The following is an 8,941-nucleotide window of genomic DNA, read 5'->3' as shown; positions in this document are numbered from 1 at the left end:
CAGCAAGAAACAATGATAGGGAGCTCAGAATTTAAAAAAGAGAAAACTTTAGATATTATTCTTTGTAATTTCGTATTTTTTTATTTTAGTATTATATATTTTAAAAAAAATTTTAAAAATATCTCCTGTGATTTCGTACTTTTTTATTTTAGTACCCTGTGGTTTAAAGTGTATCAAGTTAGTACCATGTGGTTTCTCACTTTATTACTTTAGTATCATGAGGTTTAAAGTGTATCAAGTTAGTACTCTATGGTTTATTTTTGTATCAAGTTAGTACTCTGTGGTTTTATTTTTGTATCAAGTTAGTACCATGTGGTTTTTAAACCACAGGGTACTAAAGTGATAAAGTGCGAAACCACAGGGTACTAACTTGATACACTTTAAACCACATGGTACTAAAGTGAAAAAAGTGCAAAACCACAGAGCACTAACTTGATACACTTTAAACCAAAGGATACTAAAGTGAGAAAAAGTGAAACCACAATGGAGGTATTTGAAGTTTTCCCTATATTTTAAAATATATCACTTTAGTACGTATTCTTTGCTTTTATTTTTTTCCTTTTCGATATTTTCTATGTTAATTTTTTTAAGGAAAAACTTCAAAAAACACCCCTGTGGTTTCGTAGTTTTTCATTTTGCCCCCATGTGGTTTAAAATGTATCAAATTGCCCCCCTGTGGTTTCGTTTTTATCTTTTCGATAGCTTTTTCATTAATATTTCATTAAATTATATACAAAAAACTTTAGATACCCTTCTAGATTTATCAAATATTCACTTTTAGTACCCTTTAAATTAACTTTATCACTGATTTAAGAAAAAAAATAATAAAATTGATAAGAAAAAAAGAAAAAAGAAACCACAGGGGGGCAAACTGATACAGTTTAAACCATAGGGGGGCGAAGTGAGAAACTACGAAACCACAGGGGGTTTTTTGAAGTTTTCCCTTTTTTTAATTATTCAGTGACAAAGTTAAAATCTCAGAGTACTAAAATAAATATTCGATAAACCATAGGTGAGGCATCTGAAGTTTTTTATATATAATTTAACCAAAACTGAATATAGGTGCTGACAGAAAGAGAAAAAAAATTAAGGGTACTAAAGTGATACGCTTAAAACATATGGTACTAAAATAAAAAAAGTACGAAATCATATGAGTGGTATTTAAAGCTTATCTTTTAAAAAAATTAATTTTTTTTGGAGCAAGGAGGCCTCTTGGACTTGTTAAAAGGGCATTGGTCTCACATCATCTTATTTTGAGTTGAATCCGACCCAACATTTGCTCGATTGGGCAAAAACTAGGACAGTCATTAATTACCGGGTTTTATTTTGCCACCTCATGAAAGTAACTTGTTAGTGATTACGGGCCGTAGGATCCCACTCTCCTGTTAGGTGAAAAATTTTAGAACCTAACACTTATGGAGAAATTCTACACTGTCACACTTGCATCACGTTATCAACAACAAGCCAATCATATTTCTTCTTTTCAAACAAAAGTACAATAAAAATATTTTTTTACAATCATGATGGGACATATATTCTTAAAAGGATTAACTTGATTGGTTTGTTACGCCACGTCACTAATATATCCGTTGCATTCTAGAATTTTTCACACTTATGACTTATCCTCCCAACCAATCAAAAAATTTTCTTAAAAGTTTACACGTTCTTTTGTAATTTTAAAAAAAATAGTTTTTTATTTTTTATTTTTCTTTCAAAATAAGAAATATGATTGATCGGAAATAAATAATATGATGAAAGTATTATACAATAAACTTTCTTTTGTTACATGGCACTGTGTCAGCAGCAATTATCAGATTTTATTTTAGAAGTATAACCTGAAAATTATTAAGGAGAATTTTAAGTTTTGCTCCTAGAAAATTGTGTAGTATTCAACGTATAAACATATGTTTGTTTCATTGAAAGCTGGTGGGTGAATATGAGCATTTCAAAAAACGAGGGAGATTTACTTACACTGTAGTTTTGATTTATCAAACAAACGTTAATTTCAAGAGTATGTCATTAATAATTTGAAATTTAAAGTAACTTCTCAAAAGTATATTATATATATATATATATATATAGTCCAGTTATGGTGCTTGTAAAAACACCAACCACTTGGTGCTTATAAGTTTTTTACCGTTAGATCTACTTCTCGGATCATTTTCAGCCATTAGATTATACTATTCAACCAACCACTCACTCAACCCTAGAGGGCCCACATCATCCTAACCGCATATTTCTTAATCTAATGGCTAAAAACCTACAAGCACCAATAATTTGGTACTTTTAAAAGCATAGAAGCTCAATTCTATAGATATATATATCAAAAGAGGTATTTTATTACTGAAATAATATATTCTTACTTTTTCATGCATTTCATTTGGATTTTAGGTCTAAAATTTGTGCACAATAAATCTAGATCGTAAGATTTTAATCAATGAATTTAATATGCAAAATTTTAAATTTAGATCAGATGATTGGATAAATTTAATATTCAAATTTTTAAATTTAAATCAGATGATTGGCGAACTGAATAAATCTGTAGTTTGCTTTCTCAAGAAAATCAAGGCCCAACGCAAGTTGGATTGACAATGGCCACGAAAGTTATGTAGTGTAGGCCTCTATTTATATCTCCAAAGCCCAAATGAAAATGGCATGCTAATTAAGGATCCAACTGCATTGTAGAAGGACTATAATTAGAACATTGTTACAGGATCTAAAGTCTAAACGGTAAACACTAACATACAGATCATAAATTCTAAATACAAATAAGTCGATAAGATCTGCGACCTTTTATTTCTTTTGAAAAAATTATTGCCTAAGCATCAAGTAATCACAAAATCATTGTTATTAAAGGAAAACTTTTTTTTTTGCTAATAAAAAAAAATTACAAAAAATTATGACTTCAACACACACATACATTTTATTATAATTAGTTGTAGAACACATTGAGATTTTACATATAAATATTGGAACTTTACACTTATTCCACGTAGAAATAACAACATTAATTAATTTAAATACTTTTTACATTACATAAAATACAAGAATAATTTTTTAACTATTACTTTTATATAATATTATTATATTGTTCTGTTTAGAGCCACTATCATCTTACATAGCATAATATAATTAATTTGAAGTATATATATGTGTTATGACCATTACAAAAAAGAATTCAAAAACATTTTCATTTTTGGCTTCTTCAATGCTACAAAATTACAGTAAAAATTTATGTATCACGGGCATTTTTATAAGTCTCACGGACACGCACGTGTTCGTGTCAGACACCTGCATGTCCAATCACTTCTTAGACGCGCGTTAAATGACAATCCATAGCGCAAATAATTAAAAAATATACATATATTTTTATTTTATTTTTTTTATGCATGTATAATATAAGATGATAAATATTTTAATTTTTTAATGAATGCATATAATTTTTTTTGACAATATAAATAAATTATATATAGTGGAGAATTTTTCTTCTTAAAATATATGAACTATCAATGAAAATTTCACTAACTTTTATTTATATGAAAAATATAACAATATATTACGAAAATTAATATTTTATATATATATATATATATAATATTATTATATTAATAATATTATATTTTATTAGTGGTGTTTATGTCGTGTTCGTATCCTAATTTTTGAAAAATGCCAAGTTGCCGTTTTCGAGTCGTATCGCGTTCCATGTCTCATGTCCCGTGTTAGTCGCCGTTTTCAAGTCGTGTCGCGTCTCATATCCTATGTCCCGTATCAGTATCCGTGACACCTAGATAAAAACCACCATGAGAGAAAATATAACCGCATTTAGGCGTAACTTAGCTCCATTGCAGCGGCTTTTAAAGGGAAACATCATAAATAAATTGATAATTGGCATTCATACCGGAGTGGTAATTTTGGTGGGCATCTCTAATGATGCCAATTTTATGATGCTTATCTTTTCACATGCTATCAGCTACCAACTTTTGCTCAGGCCTAAAGTAGAGAATCACACCCTCCAAAATAAAGGAAATAAAGTTCCTATGAAAGGTACCCAAAAAAAAAAAAAAAAAAAAAAAAAAAAAAAAAAAAAAAAAAAAAAAAAAAAAAAACCCGACTTGCATGCTTCATAAAGTGGTTTTGGGGTTAAAAATAAGAATCTTAACCATGTGTGCGCCAAGAAATAAACTAGAAAGGGTAGCACAAAAAATATGCACAAAGGGGAGAATTTAAAGAGAACAACAATAGGCAAGATCATGAGCATCAAATAAAGAGAATCATAGGATGAAAGCTTAATAAAGATAGGTTGGATAGGTTACTAAGCTGCTGCTAAAAGCACTCAGGGGAAGCTTAGCTGCTGCAAAAAAAGCACTCAAGATTTGAGTTAAAGAGAACTGCAAAGGCCAATTATGCGCTTTATTAGGCGCGGAGTTCGCGGGGGGAATGTTGCATATATATTTTAACGAATCCACCTTTTAAAACTCAGTGGGGGTGTCTACATGCATGTAGAAACAACTTAAGCCTTTTGGATTAAGGGAATCCGATGCTACATTTCAGAGACCTTTATAAGGCCCTCATGCATGCCTCATTATACTACCTGAGAAGCTGATCAATAATTTAATGTTAATTAAAATATTGATGTTGGTTTCATTTTTATGGTTTCTGGATAAGACTAGTGATTATATTTTCTCCAAGTTAATTGTTAGTGGTTGTAATATGGCAAAGTGAATAAATATAATGGATAAGTAAACATCAATTATTTTCTTTTCCTTCTATATTTATGTTTTTCTTCAAAATTTTGAGGTTTGGTTAGTTTTTTTTATATGGTTGTAATTACTTTTAGTCATTTTCCTTATAAATGTATTATAAAAGGGCATGTTAGTTTCTCATATGGTAATAAATGATAGTATATAATACACTTTTGGTCCTCAAATTATGAGGCTCGCGACACTTTTGTACTGAAAGTTTAATTTACTATAATTTTTTACTTGAAGTTCCTGATCTAGTGCAATCAAATCTGAAAATCCAATTTAGTTGGCTAAAGATGACAAATTATTGATGTAGAAATAATATAGCATCTTAATTGTTATTATATCATCATCAATCATAGTACTTCTACATTACTTTTACATCAATAATTAATCAACATCTAGCCAACTAAATTGGTTCGTGGAATGTGATTGTAATAATTCAAAAAATTAAAACAAAAAATATTATAAATTAAAATTTAAAAATCAAAATATCACCTGCCTTATGATTTGAGGATCAAAAGTGTAATTTACCCTTACAAATAAGGGAATTGATTAACTTTATTCTCTAGAGTTGCTTAAATAAATTTAGCCTGAACTAGATCTACATGCCAGACAAANGGAATGTGATTGTAATAATTCAAAAAATTAAAACAAAAAATATTATAAATTAAAATTTAAAAATCAAAATATCACCTGCCTTATGATTTGAGGATCAAAAGTGTAATTTACCCTTACAAATAAGGGAATTGATTAACTTTATTCTCTAGAGTTGCTTAAATAAATTTAGCCTGAACTAGATCTACATGCCAGACAAATATGTCATGTCCAGATAAAGAAGGGATTATTTCTTAACAAAATATAAGAGGTTTAGAAATAATTGCCAATATTGCATGATAAAAGAACTAGTAATTTATGTCTTGTTTCATGGTGAAAAATATCAAGCATATCAAAGAAGCCAATAGAAGTATTCACATTTTATCGTCTGTCTCTAGCGTATGTGGTAAAAGATAATAAATGGTATCCGAGATCTCAAATTCAAAATATTTTTGCTTCATATTTTTCGCTAAATTTATTTTTAGAAAAAATGAGCGAAACGAGTAGCATGTAAAAAAAAGAAAACATTTAAGTCACATTTTGAGAATGTATAGAAAATGACTTTTGTGGTTAGTTCATAAAAACTTTCTGATCAGAAATTACTGGGCATGTCCCTCTAAGGAGGGAAAAAACATAAATCATTCCATTTTGGTTGAGATAACTGCTCCTTCATGCTTCTACTATGAGCATTCAACAACCAAAATCAAGCTTCTATATATATCAAGGTTAGCTCCTGGACAAAATGCAGATATTTCTACAGTTTCACATGTTACTAGAGTAACTAATTAACCTAACCAGTGGCAAAGGGCTTGGTGGTTGGTACCCGAGACCCAAATTCGAATCCTAATTGATTCACATTTCCAGCTAAGTTTACTTCTAAATGAAATAAACGAAACAAAAAAAAAAACTAATTAACCTAACCAAGAAAAATAAGCACAACTCTCGCAATTCACTGTAAACACATTAAAGTTATACATAATCTCTTTAAAATATCACTAACAATCTAATGAATGTGAATTTTTATGGTCCATGAAATATTAGAGGAAACCAAATAAAATTTAGACTTATGGTACAAGGAAAAAAAAAATTTCGCCCTAACCAATTGAGCTATTATAATAAATGTTTTTATTTCTAATGATAGCAGAAAAGTATAGCATAAAGTTATTTAGTAATTATCAACTGTATAACTTAATCATCAGAATCAGAGCTTCAGGATAAGTTGTGAATTTGCATTTCACGTGTTATTATTTTGAATTATGATTTAAGTCGTGATTTGAAAGCCTCATGTGTTATTATTTTGATTTGTGATTTAATATAACTGCTTTGCTTTATTAGATTGATGATCTAGAAAATAGCATATATTTATCTTCTATTTTAATTGATTATTTAAATAAAATAATTTATTATTTTTTAATTAAATTATAAGTAAATGTAAATAAAATAAAACAAACTATACTATTTTACTTTAAATATATAAAAACTTTATTTCTCTAATTTGAATATCTTAACAACTGAAAGTTCAATTAAAAGAGGCTACTTCGTTCCTTAAGATATCTACTATGATACTAAGAATCAGAAACAAATGCTTATCTCTTTCTGAGTTGCTCGTTCTCATAACTAACATGGATAAAATATGGAATTCAACTGCTATGGGAATTCTAGTTATCTCTTGAGACTTGTTGGTTTCATCGAAACTAAACTTTGAATTAACTAGTGGACTTTGTGTTGAAGTGGAATTCAGATAAAAATTATTTTTCCTCGTTGTTTGTTTCATAGAAATAAAGTTTTTTCAACTCTATTGTTTGTTTTGGCAGAAAGTGAATAATATAAAATATAATTTATGTATAAATAATAAATAACTTGATAAATAATAATTTATAATATAATAAATAAACTTAATATAATTATATTTCTATATAATTAAAATTTAACAATTAAATTATTTTTTATACCCAAATTATAATAATATAACAATAAAATTATAAAGTAAAAAAATATTAATACTTAACTAATCAATTTTCATTATATTTTAAATATATAAACTAAAATGAAGAAAATACTAAAACTTAACTAATTAATTTTTATATTATTTTAAATATGTAAACTAAATAAAAGAGTAATTAGCATCATAATTAAATATATTTAAATATAACTAATATTATCTATTATATTATTTTATTATATTTTTCATCTTTTTTCACCGTAATTTAACTTCAGCCTAGTTTCGAATAACTAAGTTTCGACCGTATTTTTACTACGGCGAATCAACAGCAAAAATCATTGTTTATAGTTAGAAACAATTTCACTCATATTCATTTTCACCCAAACAAAAAGGTCCTTAACATTCAATAGTTTATTCGCTTGGCATGATTTTGACCGGAAAGAAAGAAATGAATGCGTACCAAATTTTCGAAATCCTTTAAAACTACACAACAAAATTATTAAAAAAATATTAAACTTGGTTTATTTCTTTTCTTTTTTTTTTTAGAGATATTTCTATTCTTTTCTTTTCCATTCTTTTTCAATCTCTCACTTCTCTATATCCTTCGTCTTTGTCGTACCCCAATATATTTTAGGAAAAATTTCAAAAACCCCTATTGTGGTTTCATACTTTTTCATTTTAGTACTCCGTAATTTAAAGTGTATCAAGTTAGTACCCTGTGGTTTCTCACTTTATCACTTTAGTACCCTGTGGTTTAAAATGTATCAAGTTAGTACCCTGTGGTTTCTCACTTACGTACCCTGTAGTTTCACACTTTATCACTTTAGTACCCTATAGTTTAAAAAACTACGGGGTACTAATTTGATACAAAATTAAAACCACAGGGTACTAAAATGATAAAGTGCAAAACTATAGGGTACTAACTTGATACACTTTAAACAACAAGATACTAAAGTGATAAAGTGAGAAACCACAGGTACTAACTTGATACATTTTAAACCACATGGTACTAAAGTGAAAAAATTTGAAACCACAAGAGTGTTTTTTGAAGTTTTCCCTATATTTTAAATCTATTTCGTTTCAGCTTTGTAAATATTTTTTTGAATATGTAAACTTATAGGCCATTTGCTTCGTACCATCCTCCAAAAAAGGAAAAAACAAAAATTTTAAGGGAAATTTCAAATATTCCTTCGTGATTCGCACTTTTTCATTTTAGTACGATGTGGTTTCAAGTATATCAAATTAGTAAACTGTGGTTTCGCATTTTCTCACTTCAGTACCCTGTGATTTCAAGTATATCAAGTTAGTACTCTGTGGTTTCAATTTTCTTTTTTTATTATCCATTTCGGGATATATAATTTAACGAAATATTAAACCACATGATACTAAAGTGAGAAAGTGCGAAACCACAGATAATAACTTAATACACTTGAAATCACAGAGTATTAAAATGAGAAAATACGAAACCATATGATAATAAATTAATACACTTTAAATTATATAATATTAAAATAAAAAAATATGAAACTACGTGAGTGTATTAGAAGTTTTTCCAAAATTTTATGCCTCCTGGGAAGCATCCGCAAAGCCAAATGGCCAAACGCTTTGCTATTTTGCGATTGCACTACTTAAAAAAAAAAAAAAAAAAAAAAAAAAAAAA

This window comes from Ananas comosus, linkage group 2 (genome assembly GCF_001540865.1).
Source record: "Ananas comosus cultivar F153 linkage group 2, ASM154086v1, whole genome shotgun sequence".
In the NCBI taxonomy this organism is placed as follows: Eukaryota; Viridiplantae; Streptophyta; class Magnoliopsida; order Poales; family Bromeliaceae; genus Ananas; species Ananas comosus.
The sequence above is the reverse complement of the archived record's forward strand: the minus strand, read 5'-3'. Positions refer to the sequence as shown.